Source organism: Rousettus aegyptiacus, unplaced genomic scaffold (assembly GCF_014176215.1).
Source record: "Rousettus aegyptiacus isolate mRouAeg1 unplaced genomic scaffold, mRouAeg1.p scaffold_m13_p_7, whole genome shotgun sequence".
Taxonomy (NCBI): Eukaryota; Metazoa; Chordata; class Mammalia; order Chiroptera; family Pteropodidae; genus Rousettus; species Rousettus aegyptiacus.
This window is the reverse complement of record NW_023416310.1, coordinates 9,386,885-9,401,244: the sequence shown is the minus strand read 5'-3', so window position 1 is coordinate 9,401,244 and position 14,360 is coordinate 9,386,885. Positions and strand designations below refer to the sequence as shown.

At 40.1% G+C, this 14,360-nt stretch overlaps 1 pseudogene; it reads right to left on the bottom strand.

Moving 5' to 3' along the window:
* Positions 1 to 9,909: 9,909 nt before the first annotated feature.
* LOC118606266 lies at positions 9,910 to 10,028 on the bottom strand (annotated as a pseudogene).
* Between the last annotated feature and the right edge of the window lie 4,332 nt (positions 10,029 to 14,360).

Below are 14,360 nucleotides of genomic sequence, written 5' to 3'. Positions count from 1 at the left end.
TCACTAAGATGCACTACCTTCTAGGCCATAAAACAAAACTCAACAAATTTCAAAGAATTAAAATTATGCAGAGAATGTCATTTTGATAAGAATGGGTTTAAATTAGAATCAATAACATAATGTTATAGGAAAGAGTAATGAAAAATACTTTATTTCAAAATTAAATACTAACATACTTGTCAGTGATTAATGTGTCTAGAGATCACAGGAGAAATTTTAAAAAATATATTTTTCTATTAAATAAAAATGAAAACACAGCATACAAGAATTTGTGTGATGTAGCTATTGTAGTACTTAGAGGAAAATGTTTAACAGAATAGAAAAGGATAGAAAATATGAATGTATTGCAAGGATTCTAAGTAGAAACTGCGTATATTACAACTAATATTAGGTCAAGTGCTATGAGCCATGTGGGAGATACACTGGCTTAAAGAAAATGGTAACTATACACATTAGGTAGAAATAAATTTTTTATTTATTGCTAACTATTTTCTTATTTGATTTTGTAACATAAGGCAGGAAGGTTATAGTGAGTAGTTTAATATTTTTATTACTGTAACCCATAGTTATGAAGCAAAGTAAGAAATTTTTTTCTCTGCTCTTAGCAAGAGTGTGGAGACTTTAAACCAAATTCCAATAATGAACTTTCAGTGTGTTTTTCAGAAGTTTAGAATATGACATTTTTTGAGTTTGTAACCACTTTGGTATTTAATTCCAACTAGTGTATAAAATATATTGGTTTTTTTTTATTAGAAGAACAAAGAATATTCATGTTCAATTTCAACTCCTAGATGTAAATTGTGATGATATTGAGAAAATCATTGACTCTATTCTAAAAAATACTTTATAATAAAGTTTATTGAAAGTATAGTTTTAGCAAATGCTGAAAATACAAAGAAGATGGCAGAAACCAGTGTATTTTTTAATAAAACTTCAAACCTTCAAAATTAAGAGAAAAATCTACTTGGCAATACAATATGCCAAATTTGTTGATACAAATTCTCAAATATTTCCATTGGAGGAAAAAAGAGAGTTATTGCAACATTTTCTACAGCATTCTGCAGCCATTAAGTAAGCCTTATTATCATCATATTTAATAGTCTCTAGTAATAATATACAGTGTGACGAAGAGACAATTGCTCATCTAATCACTGGAAAATTATTTTTTCCATATGGGTTGGTGCTGTGTGTATCTTTATTTTATCTTACATAATCTTTATTATTAAACAGTATTTCAATGCAATGCTTATTACATCATTATACTCAAGTACAGATTTTACAGTCCAATCTGATGAATGTCCTGATATTTGTAAAACTTTTAATTTATGTGAGATAAATGTGGCAAGACAATTTTATAATTTGTTTAGTTGTATAAATTAACCTAGATTAGAATAATTTAACCTAGATCTGAATTTCTTCCTATATTTAGGAAGAAAAATTGTCAACATAAATAAAGCTGGGAAGGTTATAAAATGCTTGCAAATGATAAGGCTGAAAATATATTACAAAGTATATAGAAGTTAATAAATTGGTTAGAGTCTATTATTAATGATTCCATTTTAAAATATTTAAAATACATCATAAATCTTGAAAATCTCAAAACATTCTGCAGATTGTCCTGGGTATGTTTAAAAACACATTGAATGATTTTAAATTTATTTTTAAAAATTTACTAGGTAATTGGATTTTAGAAATATTCTGTTCAGAGACTGTAGTTAACCATTGCTATTTACTACATCGTTCTGAAATTCCTTGGTTTTTGGAAGTGAAAGTATTAAGCATGGCATAGGAACTCACGAATCAGATTCATATTTTCAATTGTAAAAGAATCTCTCTTGGAAAATATTTCTACAGATGTCAAAGGGGTAACAAGTTTGGCTACTTAACTGATATTTTTAGCATTCTTAACAAATTTAATTTAAAACCACAGGGAAAATCAATGCTATATTTCAACACATCAAATGTATCCAAGAAGTTCCAAAAGATGTTATGGCAAGCAGGACTCAAAAATAGTCTCCCAAGTTGCTATGTTTTTCCAACATTGCTATAACATATTGAAAATAATTCTATTAATGAAGCCAATTTGAATAAATAAATTTAGAGATATTGTTACAGTTCACTTCTATGTCTTAAACTTTTAATCATTATTGTCCAGAAGAGAAATTTGAAACATTAAAGAAAAATGTTCTCTTTGTAAACCTTGAAATAATAATTCATTTAAACTTGGCCCACCAAAAAGAAAGTAAATTTTATATCTCAGTTCTTCATCGATACCAGACTATTTATAAGATAGAAGTTACCATTACTTTGGATTAAGATCACAGGAGAATTTCTATGGCTAAATAGAAAAAGCGTGTATTTATAATTACCATTCACAATCACAATGACATATTTGTATAAATTAAGATTTTCAATACTGAACTGATCAAAAACAAAGGAATAAATCAGCTCACAAGTGTACCAGAGGTCATCTGTTTCTGGCTAAGGTAGAAAAAAATGAAACTAGATTTACCATTCCAGTTGAAATAAGTTAAAAATCAATCAAACAAACAAATTAACAAACAAAAAAAGCAGACCGAATAAAAGAAATGACAACTTTCAAGGAATTGAGTATCAGGTAATACAAATCAGTGATCTCTGAAATAGGAAAAATAAATGAGGTAAGTCTCCATGATTAGCCACAGTGAAGGGAGAAGGAACCAGGAAGGGCTTATTAGTCTCCTTGAGTTGAAGAGACAGGGTTGAGACAGCGAAGCAGCTAGAGTTCTCGTGGCAGAGTACCAGAGGAAGAAGAAATGCATGGAGAGAAAATTAGCAGATTTTCAGAAGGTCCTCCTTGAGTATTAAGTAGAGTACTGAGCCCATTCTCATCAGCATGACTGGAAAAACCTCATAATTCACAGGGTATTGGCTAGAATCCTCAGAAGAATCTGGCCTCCGCTGTGGGGATTCATTAGCCTTGAGTTAGATGCAGTTCTGGTCCCACCTAACAAACCTCAAGAGCAGACCCAAGAGGATCATGCTGTTTACAAATGATCAACTGTATTGCAGAACAATGATCAAGAATATTTATAGGAATACAAAAATATTCAGCACCTAGCAAAGCAGAATTTATAACATGTGGCAGCTAATAAAAATTTACCAAGCATGCAAAAAACAAAATGAAACAAACAAAACCTATACAAAAAGCACTCATAAGGAGGAAGATAATAAAGCAATTAAAACTGACCCATACTGACACAGATATTAGACTTACGAAAGACATTAAAACAGTTATTACAATTGTATTTCATGTGCTCAAAAGGCTGGAGGACAGATTAAACATGTTACATAGATGTGCACAATATAAAAAAAAAATCCAAATTAGTTTTTAGAGGTTAAAACTATGTCTGTGGTAAAATACACTGCATTTAGTTAATTTCAGATTGGATGTTGCAGAAATGTCAATTAATAAACTCAAAGACATAGCAATAGCAATGATCCAAAATCAAATACACAGGAGCCTAAAAAGAGTGTCGTATCTGTGAGCTTTGAGACAACTTCCAGAAACTTAATATACAGGTAATAGGTGCTCTGAAGTAGGAAGGGCACACACATATTTAAAGAAATAATGGCTCAGTAATTCCCAGTTTGATAGAAACACTAATGCCATAGATCCAAGAAGTTCAGTAAATTCTAAGCATGAGAAATATAAAGAAAACTACAGGAAGACACATCAGAATAGCATTTTCCACAAGCGATAATAAAGAGAAAGTCTTGAAATCAGCTAGAGAAAAACACATAGGAACAAAGACAAAGTATATTTCTCATCAGAAACTATGCAAGCAAGAAGACAGCAGATAACATATTGAAAGTGCTTTTAAAAAACATGTCAAGTTAGAATTTTTAGCCAGTAAAAATATCTTAAAGGGAAAAAAACTTTTCAAATATACAGGAGCTCTGAAATAGCCTACCTGCAGTACAAAAAATGTTGAACCAAATAATTCAGACCTGACAAAAATGGTACCAGACAGAAATAGGAGTCTGAACAAGGGAATGGAGAGCCTATAAAATGGTATCCATATACATTTTTCTATTATTTAAACATATTTAAATGATAATTCACTGTTTACAAAATAGAAACAATGGAGCATGGTGTTTATAATATGTATGACAGCAATAGTGCAAAGACGAGGAAGGGGAAAATGAAAGAATACTGTTCTAAGGTTTTTACACTATATGTGAAGTGGTGTAATATCTCTTGAAGGTAAACCGTGATAATCTGTATGCTTTACACCCTAAAGCAACTAATAAGAAAAGAGAGCTAGAGTAATGAGCTAACAAAACAAATAGAATTGAATAATGAAAATATCTTGGAACAAACCAAGTGTCCAACAACAGGGAAAATGGGCAAATAATTTATATTATGTCTTTCTAATGGAATACTATTCAGCAATAATAATGAACCATTCACACAACATGGACGAACCAGAAAATACTTATGCTGAGTGAAATAGCTAAACATATAGAACTTTTTAAACCACAACATTTACTAGGAGGTTTTTGTCCTGATACTCTTCCTTCAACATCTTCTACATTATTTTTTGGGAAATATGGTCCAGGCCCCAAATATCCCATGGTAATGACACAATCTTAGGCAATGGTCTTTTGAGGAGTGGTGAGCTTAGGAGTCCTGTGTTCTAGTTCCAACTTTTCTATTGACTAGTTGTGGGACAATGGAAAGTCTTTTTTAAAAAACATTTTTTCTCTGTTGCATTTTCAAAACGAGGGTTTGGACTGTGAGATTTCTAAGACACTGATGAGCGGTGAGTCACTGAACCACATCAGGTCTTGAAAATCCAGGCATGAAACTGAAACCCCAAATGAGAAAACCGTTAGGTTTTTGTGAGGGGGGGCCAGGCTGATTTAAAATATACCACACCCACCTCAGGTAGCTCCCTCTCCAGTGGATGAGACAAGAATGAAAATATTCATGGTGTGCAATAAATGCTGTAGTAGCAATTCACATTTTCTTTCAAAGAGTTATTAGGAGCCAGCGCTTCGGCATAATTGACAGAATTCCATGTACTTTTTACATTTTCTGCATACATTACTTGGCTTGGCGCAACACATATTAAGTAAATAAGTTCTGTCTTTGTATAAAGTTGTGCATGGCCCTATATTCCAAAAGCCTAGTCCTAATTATCAGTCATATCTCTACTCTGGGCTCCAGAGTGATATTACACACATCTACTTTACGTCTCCACGTGGAGATCTAAAATGTATCTCAAGTCCAACACCCTCCAGACTGACCTAGTGTTCCTTCAGTGTTCTCTGTCCTGGGATTGTCTTCACCATTTACCTAGTTACGGTCATTGCGTTGAGTGAAATAATATGCGTCGTAACTAGTGCTCTCTATATAGTGAGTGAGTGAAGATAGGAAAAACCATCTTTGATACTTCCCTCATTCCATCTGCCAGACACAATACACTGTGAAGCTCTGTTGAGTATAGATCCAAAGATCTATCCAAATCATCTACCTGCTGTTTTTCTCTCCGATCACCACTCTAATTTCCTTTAACTCTTGACTAGATTATGCAATAAACTCTAAACCGGACTCCGCACATCCACACCTGCCTCTTTCCAATAAGTTCTCCATATTTTAGCCACTGTGGGGTCTAATCTTGGGCAAGACTTGGCCTAATGTTGCCTCTCTTAATACCCTTCCCATTGACCTCCACAAGTCTGGCAGTAGCTTCTTCCTTCACGCCGCCTTATGCTCCTTCATTTGTCTTCTTCCAATTCCTTTGATGCTCTGTGCACCACAGGGCCTTTATGCCGTCGTCCCTACCTCTCATATCTTCCTATATCCTCCCCCTCCCTTCTGCTGATGCAACTTAATTCAATTCAACATGTAGATCACAACTCTATGTCATCTTGACTTCATGACGAATTCAAATATCCCTGTTTTATTCTTCTATAACACCATGTACCCCTCCTTTATAGATTTTATCATAATTATGATTTGGTGTTTATTTGGCAGAAGTTACTTGGTCGTATCTCTTTCATCAGATTATAAGCTTCATGAAGGCACCTTTGTCTTTTTCTGTTTATCTCTGGATCCCCGGCACTTAATCCCATGATTGACACATATTGGACAATCAATAAATGTTTGTGGAATGAATGAATGAATGAATACAGGAATGGGTGACTGTAAAATATACATGAGGAAATTCAGGGACATTAAGACATTCTTATCCAATTGCAGTTGAATCTGATCTTGAAGCTTTCTGGCTAGTGAAGTCAGCTAGCTAATCAGTAAAGGCCCAGAATGATTCCTCCTCCCTGCCGACATCATCTCTGTTGGCAACCAGAGTGTAAGGCTCTTGCTCTCCTCTAAGCCCCTAGGACCTCAGCTCTTTGGGTCTTGCCCTGGTACTCACTGCTGAAGTTGCTGCAAACACCATGAGTGCGTGAATCATGTCATAAACTATTGCCACGACGGCAAGACAAGTGGTATCAAGGAACTGCCAGCTTTAAGGCCTTTGTCCTCCAAGCCTTTCATCCTCTGCCGGAGGGACAGAATCTTCCCATGCTCTGTTCCCCAAACCCTTGGCTTCTGCCTCTACTTCAGCCAAATTCATTTATTTATGCTCAGCTTTAAACAAACAAAAACAAATACAAATATTCAGGTGTTTTTATGGCACTTCCTTCATTCTGCCCTTTCATGTAGTTAATTGTACACTTATATCTCTTCGTGGACAGGTGTTTGGGAGAAGCTGGGTTGTCTCGTTCTTTTTCCACTCTTCCGACACCCAGCACTGTGCCTTCCTTGGTGGTAGCCCAGTCTAAGGTAATATTTGCTGACTTCCACTGACTCATGAAAACCAGGGACAACGTAAGTTTTCCTCTTCTCTTGGTCCATACTCTTGTCCTGCATTATGGTACAGTTGCCAGAACACTGGGTTATGAGTCAAAAAACTTGGGGTTTTAGTCTGAGTCACCTCGTCTTAGTTTTCTAATCTATAAAAGAGAGAAAATAATCCTTGTCCAATTCATTGCAGTGAATTAAGATCAAATAAGATGATGAGTATGGAGGTATTTTGTAAAATGGAAAGGATTCTCCAGATGAAAGGGGTTATTATTATTTCTAAAAGAAAAAAAAAAAACCAAAAAACCACAGGCCGAAGTAGCTAAGACTAACTTGCGCCTCCTCCCAGCTAAGCCTATAACTCACAGTGGGTGCCAGAGGCGTCATTGGCCTCGCTCTTTACGCAGCCAAAGGGAATGATTCATTAGTTGCTGTTATGAGGCCCATATATGCCGCACCACCTGAGTGTGCGGTCACTGGTGCCAAAGTTATTTGGTCACCGGAATGTGAGAGAAATGCCTGGAGCACATCACTCATGCTTGGTGGGTGGCGATAGTAAACTTCCTTCTGGACTGGGAGATTAGATGTGAGGCTAATATCTGTTAGAGACCCTGTCGACAGTGAATGGGTGAAGGTCGCAGCATGCCTTCAGCAGGCACAGGAGGAGGAGGACGGCTCTACCCTAAAAGTACCCCATGCAGGTCTGACTTGGCCACATTTTATTGTGATGGTTGGTTACTTCTTCTGCTCCTCCCAATTGTTTGTTGAATTCCTCAAGGGCAGGGATGAGTTTTAGTCATGTAGTCATGTTATCATTTCCAGCCCTCTTATTAATGTAGAGTACGTGCTCAGAAAACCTTTGCTGAGTATTTGGAGGGCTGAAAAAGAAAATGATGGCTAAGATTAGGTTCGTGGTCTGGCAGAGCGGAGGACCCATGACCAGATAGATACTAAGCAATGTGCTGTGTGGGAGGACAGAGGCTTTGGAGGAGGCTCCTATGGCAACACTTACATTGCATCTTGCAAGAAGAGACGGCTGAAGCCAGGGGAAGAACAGAGAAAACAGGGCTTAAAAGGTTCAGTAACGTTACACGCTTAAAAGCCTTAGATATTTCAAGGTACTTTTGCAACAATTGTCTCAATTCTCACAGAAATTCTGATGTGACGAGGGCGATCCTTAGTGCCACAGTCCTTGATCAAGAAACAAAACCCCGGGTGGCTTAAAGAACCTGACTGGAGTCACATAGCGGGGGGGGGGGGGGGGGGGGGGGGGTAAGCCAGAATCGGAACTCTCATGACTTTATTTCTTTGCTCTTCCTTCCGGAGCACGCTGCTTTAGGTGCTAGTGCATCCAGACTGTTCTTTTGCGTGTACCTAATGGTGTACTGGAAGAAGTGTCCAGAAGTCATTATGAACTGGGCAGAAAAATGAACTGTGATCAGAGTTTGGAATGGGGAGATTTCTTTGCTAGCTGGTGCTTTATTTACAAACAGAAGAAATTCACTGTTTACAGTGTAGACCCCAAGTGTGGGAAAGACAAAAGTCCCATTCATCGCGACACTGACGAGCTGGCCGGGTGTGGAGAGCAGAGACGAATCTGCTAATTATCACCCAATATTTGAAATAAAAAAAAAAAAATCCTTTGAATGAGAAAAAAACCCTCAAACTCCTTCTTTAGGACTCTTCTCTTTCATTTCTAAACTTATGAACATCTGAAAAAAATCAAATCCATATGCTTTGGGATTAATAGCATTTAAGTCATCAAACAGCATTGCATAAGAGCTACTCAAAGTCCAGGAGTCAACGTGCCTTCTAAATGAAGGTTGTTTGTGAGATGCAACTCCAAACTGTTAAGCACTGTATATATATATTCTTAATGTTCATGGGCTTTTCCAGATTCAGTGTGTGACCTGGAAGCAAGTCGGTTTCATTCTTGGCCTCAGTGTTCTCATCTACAAATTGGGGCTTATTGGACCATCCCCATGTTCCCTCCCCGCCGTAATGTCATGTGGTTCTGGCCTGGGGCTGCTTCTGGCTCACGTCCACGAGCCCGCCTGGATTCATGTTCTGGCTCTGCCGCGTGTGGGCTCTAAGTGATTTAGTCTTGCTGGCCTCAGTTTCTTTATTTATACAAATGAAATAAGAGTACTTACCTCATAGAGCTGTGAGGTTAAATGAGTTAACTCAGGCAAATGCTGCAATCCAGGGTTGGGACATAGAAAGCATTTCATAAACCAAAGCCGTCATTGCACACTGGCCTTCTCTTCATTTTGATGGCTCCAACCACTGACCGAGTGCTCCCCTTCTAGGCAGGCGCTACACACTCTGCTGGAATCGTCTCGTTCGGCCATCACGATGACCTTACCTGGTGGTAATATTTTGATCTCCTCTTTTATAGGTGAGGAGACCGAAGCTTAGGAAGGTTGGCTCCAGTCATACAGGTAGTAAGTGGCAGAACCAGGAGTTAAAATGACTCTAGGGTCAAAGTAGGAATTTTAAACTACCCCGTAACTCTGCCATATCTAGGTAGAGCCCTGGGCTGTCTCCAGGGCTGGAGGCGGGGACTTGCTGTAATTCGAAAACCCCCTCTGGGCTAGGGCCGAAGGTATGATTCAGAAAGTAACAAGTAAACACCAATCTGGAGAACAGACTCATGTTATTCATCAATCCTCAACGCATCAAATTCATTCACCTCCTAAAAGTCACTTTCCCCCTTTAACATCAACTTATTATTTTTGTGTTTCTGATTATTTTTTTTCCTCCCAGCGACTTGCTATCATCCAGTTAAATTCAGCCAGCTACTCGAGGATATACCACTGTGGATAAGGAAGAATACTGAAGCATTATTTATTATATTAGCAAAACCCAAACCAAATGAACAAAATGCACACACAATCTTAAAGTATCCCCACAATATGCCTATTAGGCTTCTGCTGACAATAAAGAGGTAGCTTTGGGTATCTCTATATTTATTTATTTATTTAGGCAAGCAACATTTGGTTGACCTCACAGATTGCAAGGAACTTGCCAGTTTACAATCTCTTATTTTTTATATTTTACCCCTACAGCACCTGGTCTTCCTAGGTGGTCTCTCATCCAAGTACTAACCACGCCCAACACTGCTTAGCATCCGAGATCAGACGGGATTGGGCGTGTTCAGGGTGGCATGGGCGTAGACTCTATACCTTTCTTAAATGCATGTAAGGAAAACCATCCTGTCAAACCATCCCGTGGTGCTTTAAGGCCACGGGAGTCGGAGGCACGGGCATGGACTCCCTCGGCCTTTCCCTCCGGCCTCAACTCATGCCATTCTCTTTCCCTCTCTTGCGACCTCCCCCTAATGGACTTCCTTTTAGTTCTTGAAACATGCCACCCTCCTTCCTACCTCAGGGCCTCTGTCCCCCGCTTCTCGCCCTCCTATCTCCCTTTGCTCTTTGCCTTGCTAATTTCTATGACTTTTCCAAAGTCAGCTCAATCCTCCCTTATTCAGGGAGGCCAGACAGAGTCCACCTGTCGTACGCTCTCGGGACGCCTGGGCAACCAGCAGTTTAATAATGTCTGTCCATCTGCTGGGTTGTCAGCTCCTTAAAGGTGCGAATATTCTTTTCTGCCATTTTCACCATTCTATCCCCTGTGGCAAGCACGCTGGTTTGTATGCTCAATAATGAGCGAAAACCTCATAGGTTCTTTAAAGGTAAATATCATATTTTATTCCTGGAACCCACTACGCCTCAAACATTAGTGCATAAATTGATGACTGGGAGACATTGAATTTGGAGTCCAGGAATCTGCTTTTTTTTTTTTTTTTTTTTTTTTTTTTTTAACACCAATGCTGTTCGCACCACACTAGCAGACAGGACCTCGAACACCACGGAGACAAAAATAACAAGACCTGACTTTAAACCCCATTCGCTTATTAATTTAGAGGATTTCGAGTGCCAGATACTATGCCGGATGCTGAAAAAGACAGCGGCAAACAGTACCTGTGTTTGAGAACCTTAGATTTTGGTGGGGGAAGGGAAGAGAGGGAACGGGCATTTGTGGCACACAGACATGTGCCACGAGAAGGGTATGCAAAGGGTGCTCTGGGGACCCAGCTTTGGGAGGATCCCCAGCGTCATCCGGGTGGGCCAGAAGGCTTCTTGAGGAAGGGAGGGCTAAAGTGAGACACGGTGGAGGAGGTCGCCCGAGTTTAGTGGGGCTGGGGCACCTCAGGAGGCAGGGCCGATAATGCAAGTGGGGGGCTAGAATGGGCAGGGCAGGGGGCCTCATCGTGGCTCTAACACGAGGAAGACGATGGTTCGGAAGACGACATCTCTGAAGGCCGTGAACCTCCTTAATGGATGGTTCAGCAAATTCCAAATCATTTCCACATTCTCCCTCCCTTAGATGTAGGGCGACTAGGTGATGGTGGCCTCTCTTCTGCCTCCTTACGACGCATCCCGAATTTTGAAGCACACTTTCCCCTCATATGTCACTTTAATGAAATTGCAAACAGATCAGAGATTGGTCCCTCATGATATGTAAAGGGCTCAGCAAACACCAAGGCAATAAAGTTAAGAAAGTGGGTGACAGCGCGGAATTTCATAAGTATCAAAAGTTAATTTAGGGCTTTTATATGAAACCCCCCAAAGGGCCTGATAATAAATTCTCATTCTCTTTTCCATAGCCTCTCCTCCCTCCCCATCCCAAACTTGTCTGGACTTCAGAGCCTCCCCAGGCCCCCAGAGGCGTTCTCTGGCCTTAAGGAGGGTAGTGAGCTCGGGGACTGGCAGATTTAGGGCCCTGTCTTCTCCCCTTTCAGAAAGAGACTGACCGCCTGTCAACTTGGGTCGCAGTCCTTTGGATGAAGGGACATTTTAAAATCACTCTGAGCCAATGACTCTCAAAGACATGTGGTCTCTTGCTGATAGAGGATAATACGTTTCTAAGTTCAGCAATGACAAATAACCTTTTGCAAGTTATTAATACTTCATAAAACAAGCATTCCAGCTCTTGTTTAGTTCCTGGCTTTCTCTCCCCCTCTTCACTTCTATTCTTTCTCCTAATTTTTTTTTTCTCCTCTTCTTCCATCTGCCTTTTCTCACACTCCCTCCATAGTTCTGAGTTTGGTTTTGATTGCCGAAATGCTATTCTAAGTATACAGTTTGCTAATCAATGCTTTGATAACCTCTTTGAATGTTCAGATATGATTTTTTTTTTTTTTTAAAAAAACTACTTGTCTTTGTTAGAACTGTTGTGGCTTCACTTCAGATTAGTTTTTAACCACCTAGTTAAAGGGGATTTGATAATTTGTAATTTTTTTCTTTAAGGCTATTTAAAAAAAAGAAAAATCTATGTGTTCCTTCTTCTTTTCATCCTTTATTTTCCTCCTAAGGCTCTTTCTACTTCTTTCTCCTTTACTAGATTCCATTCACCTGCCAGCCTCCCCCCACACTCCTTCCCCTTTCTCTTCTGTTTCTCTCCAACTTCCCTTCCTCTCTCTCTGGTGTTGATTTTCTTATTGGTAAGCTTTAGTATTATGGAAGAAAAAAAAAAAGTCTGAGTCCACTAGCATGCTCACCAGACCAGCTGTGGCTAAAAGCAATAAGGGCTTCCGCGAAGGCTCTTTATGCTTCACAACAGGTTGATTTTATTTCGTTCATCGTCATAGGTGCGCCCTGTTGATGCTGGTTTGGCCTCTAAGTCGTTGGCCGATTCTCAGCATCTAGACCTTGGAGGTTTCACAGACAGGCCCGAGGTCTCTGGCCTCCCTCTGAAGTGCTGGCTGCCCAGGAGGCCATATGAGGTGGTGAGTTTCTTCACACTTTCTCGACTACGTGGCGGCTTGTTTCCATGTTGATTCAGTGCCTCATTCAGCCTGTGATAATGGCCAAAGAGTGTTGGTTTTCTAGATTTCTTAGACTTAAATGAAGGACTGGGAGTTTGGAGCGAGGCTTTTTTTCTTGAACCCCTTCGAAGGCATCTTTGTACCCTCATAGTCGTCTTGGGTACTTTGCCTTGGCTTCTAGCCCTGAATGGACAGGTGACCTTCTTCTTCTTCTCTTTGATGCTTGGAGTTGGTTGTCTGTAACTGTTTGGTGCTTGTGGTTTCCTGGTCACCTTTGCCATGGCAGTGCCTCCCAGTGGTCTGCCCCAGCCCCCTAAACTCCCTGCATATACATCTCCCCAGGACAATGAGGCGCCACACCCTCCAGTTTTGTTTGCTCAGCGAGGCTCTCCTCTAGCCAATTAGCAGCCCTGGGCTTAGACAACACAGAGCTGCCATCCCGACACACCCGTGGGGGAGGGGATATGCTGGCGAGCACCACATGCTCTTCTGGAGAGACATTGGTGGCATTCTTTCTTACGAACAGCTGTGACAATCTTCCAGCTTCTTGGTGGAGATACTTTGTGATCAAAATTAGTCCATGCGTTTCTCTAGGTAGAGGGTCTCTCATCTAGGTTTTGCCCCCTTTCCCTAAGAACTGTTTGTTTGCCAGCTGTAACCAGGTGACCGTATTCTGGCGGTATGGTGGAGGCATTATTAGGTAATTAGATGTTCCGATTTTTTTCAAAAATCACCCTGATTCATTTTGACATTCTGGTGTCAGTCTCCATGTGGCTTCTTCTTTATAACCTTGGTTATGGGGCTTCTGTTCAGCTAGTCTTCAGGTGGTTCTCATTGATGGCCGTTCTGTAATTTAGTTGTGATTTTGATGTGGTCATGGGAGGAGCTGAGCACAGTGTTTACCTACTCCACCATCTTCACCAGAAGTCTCCCCACGAAGGCGCTTTTAAAATGAATGCACTATGACCTAAAAAACTTTACAATGAAAGAGACCGATATGAAATTCTTAACAAAAGCCCATATAAAAATAGCTTATGCAGACGAACATTGCCATTGCACAGCTAGCTTTAGTTTCACGCCTGATTCGACCTCTCTGTGGTGCTATCCTGAGTCAAGCTCTGTGTAAATACGCGTTCAAGAACACGTGCTGAATCCGAATGCCAATCTTCCCCTTTCAAATATGCGCATCCCCCGCGCTGCTGGAGCCCTTGCGCCGTTCAGCAGGCATCATATAGCACTTCCCTGCCAGCTCTTGACTCTCCGTGTTTTATAGCCTTCCAAGGGGAAGCGAGTCTGACTGCGTAAGTACCCCCTTCAGGCAGGATGGACAGCGTCTCCAAATATCTAACAGATGTCGTGCTGTATCTCAGGACGAATCCATTATCAATTCGGAACTCTCGCTGTGGTGACGTTTGCCAGGTTTTCTTTCACACTTGTGATGGGGAAAGGGGTCGAGCATCAATAAAGAGACAAGACAATAACAGTAAACAGACATGGGTTTAAAGCAAGGCAGTGATCACGAAAACAGTCAAGGCCCCCTTGACAATTGCTCTCTTTCCAGCGCCAGATTGCAAATCACTCTGTGCCTCCGTCTCCCTGAGCTCACACACATTCGGAGACCCGGGATCTGAAAACAAGCCCATCTGAGTTCGTGGTCAAGGAAATATTTGGATAAGAGAG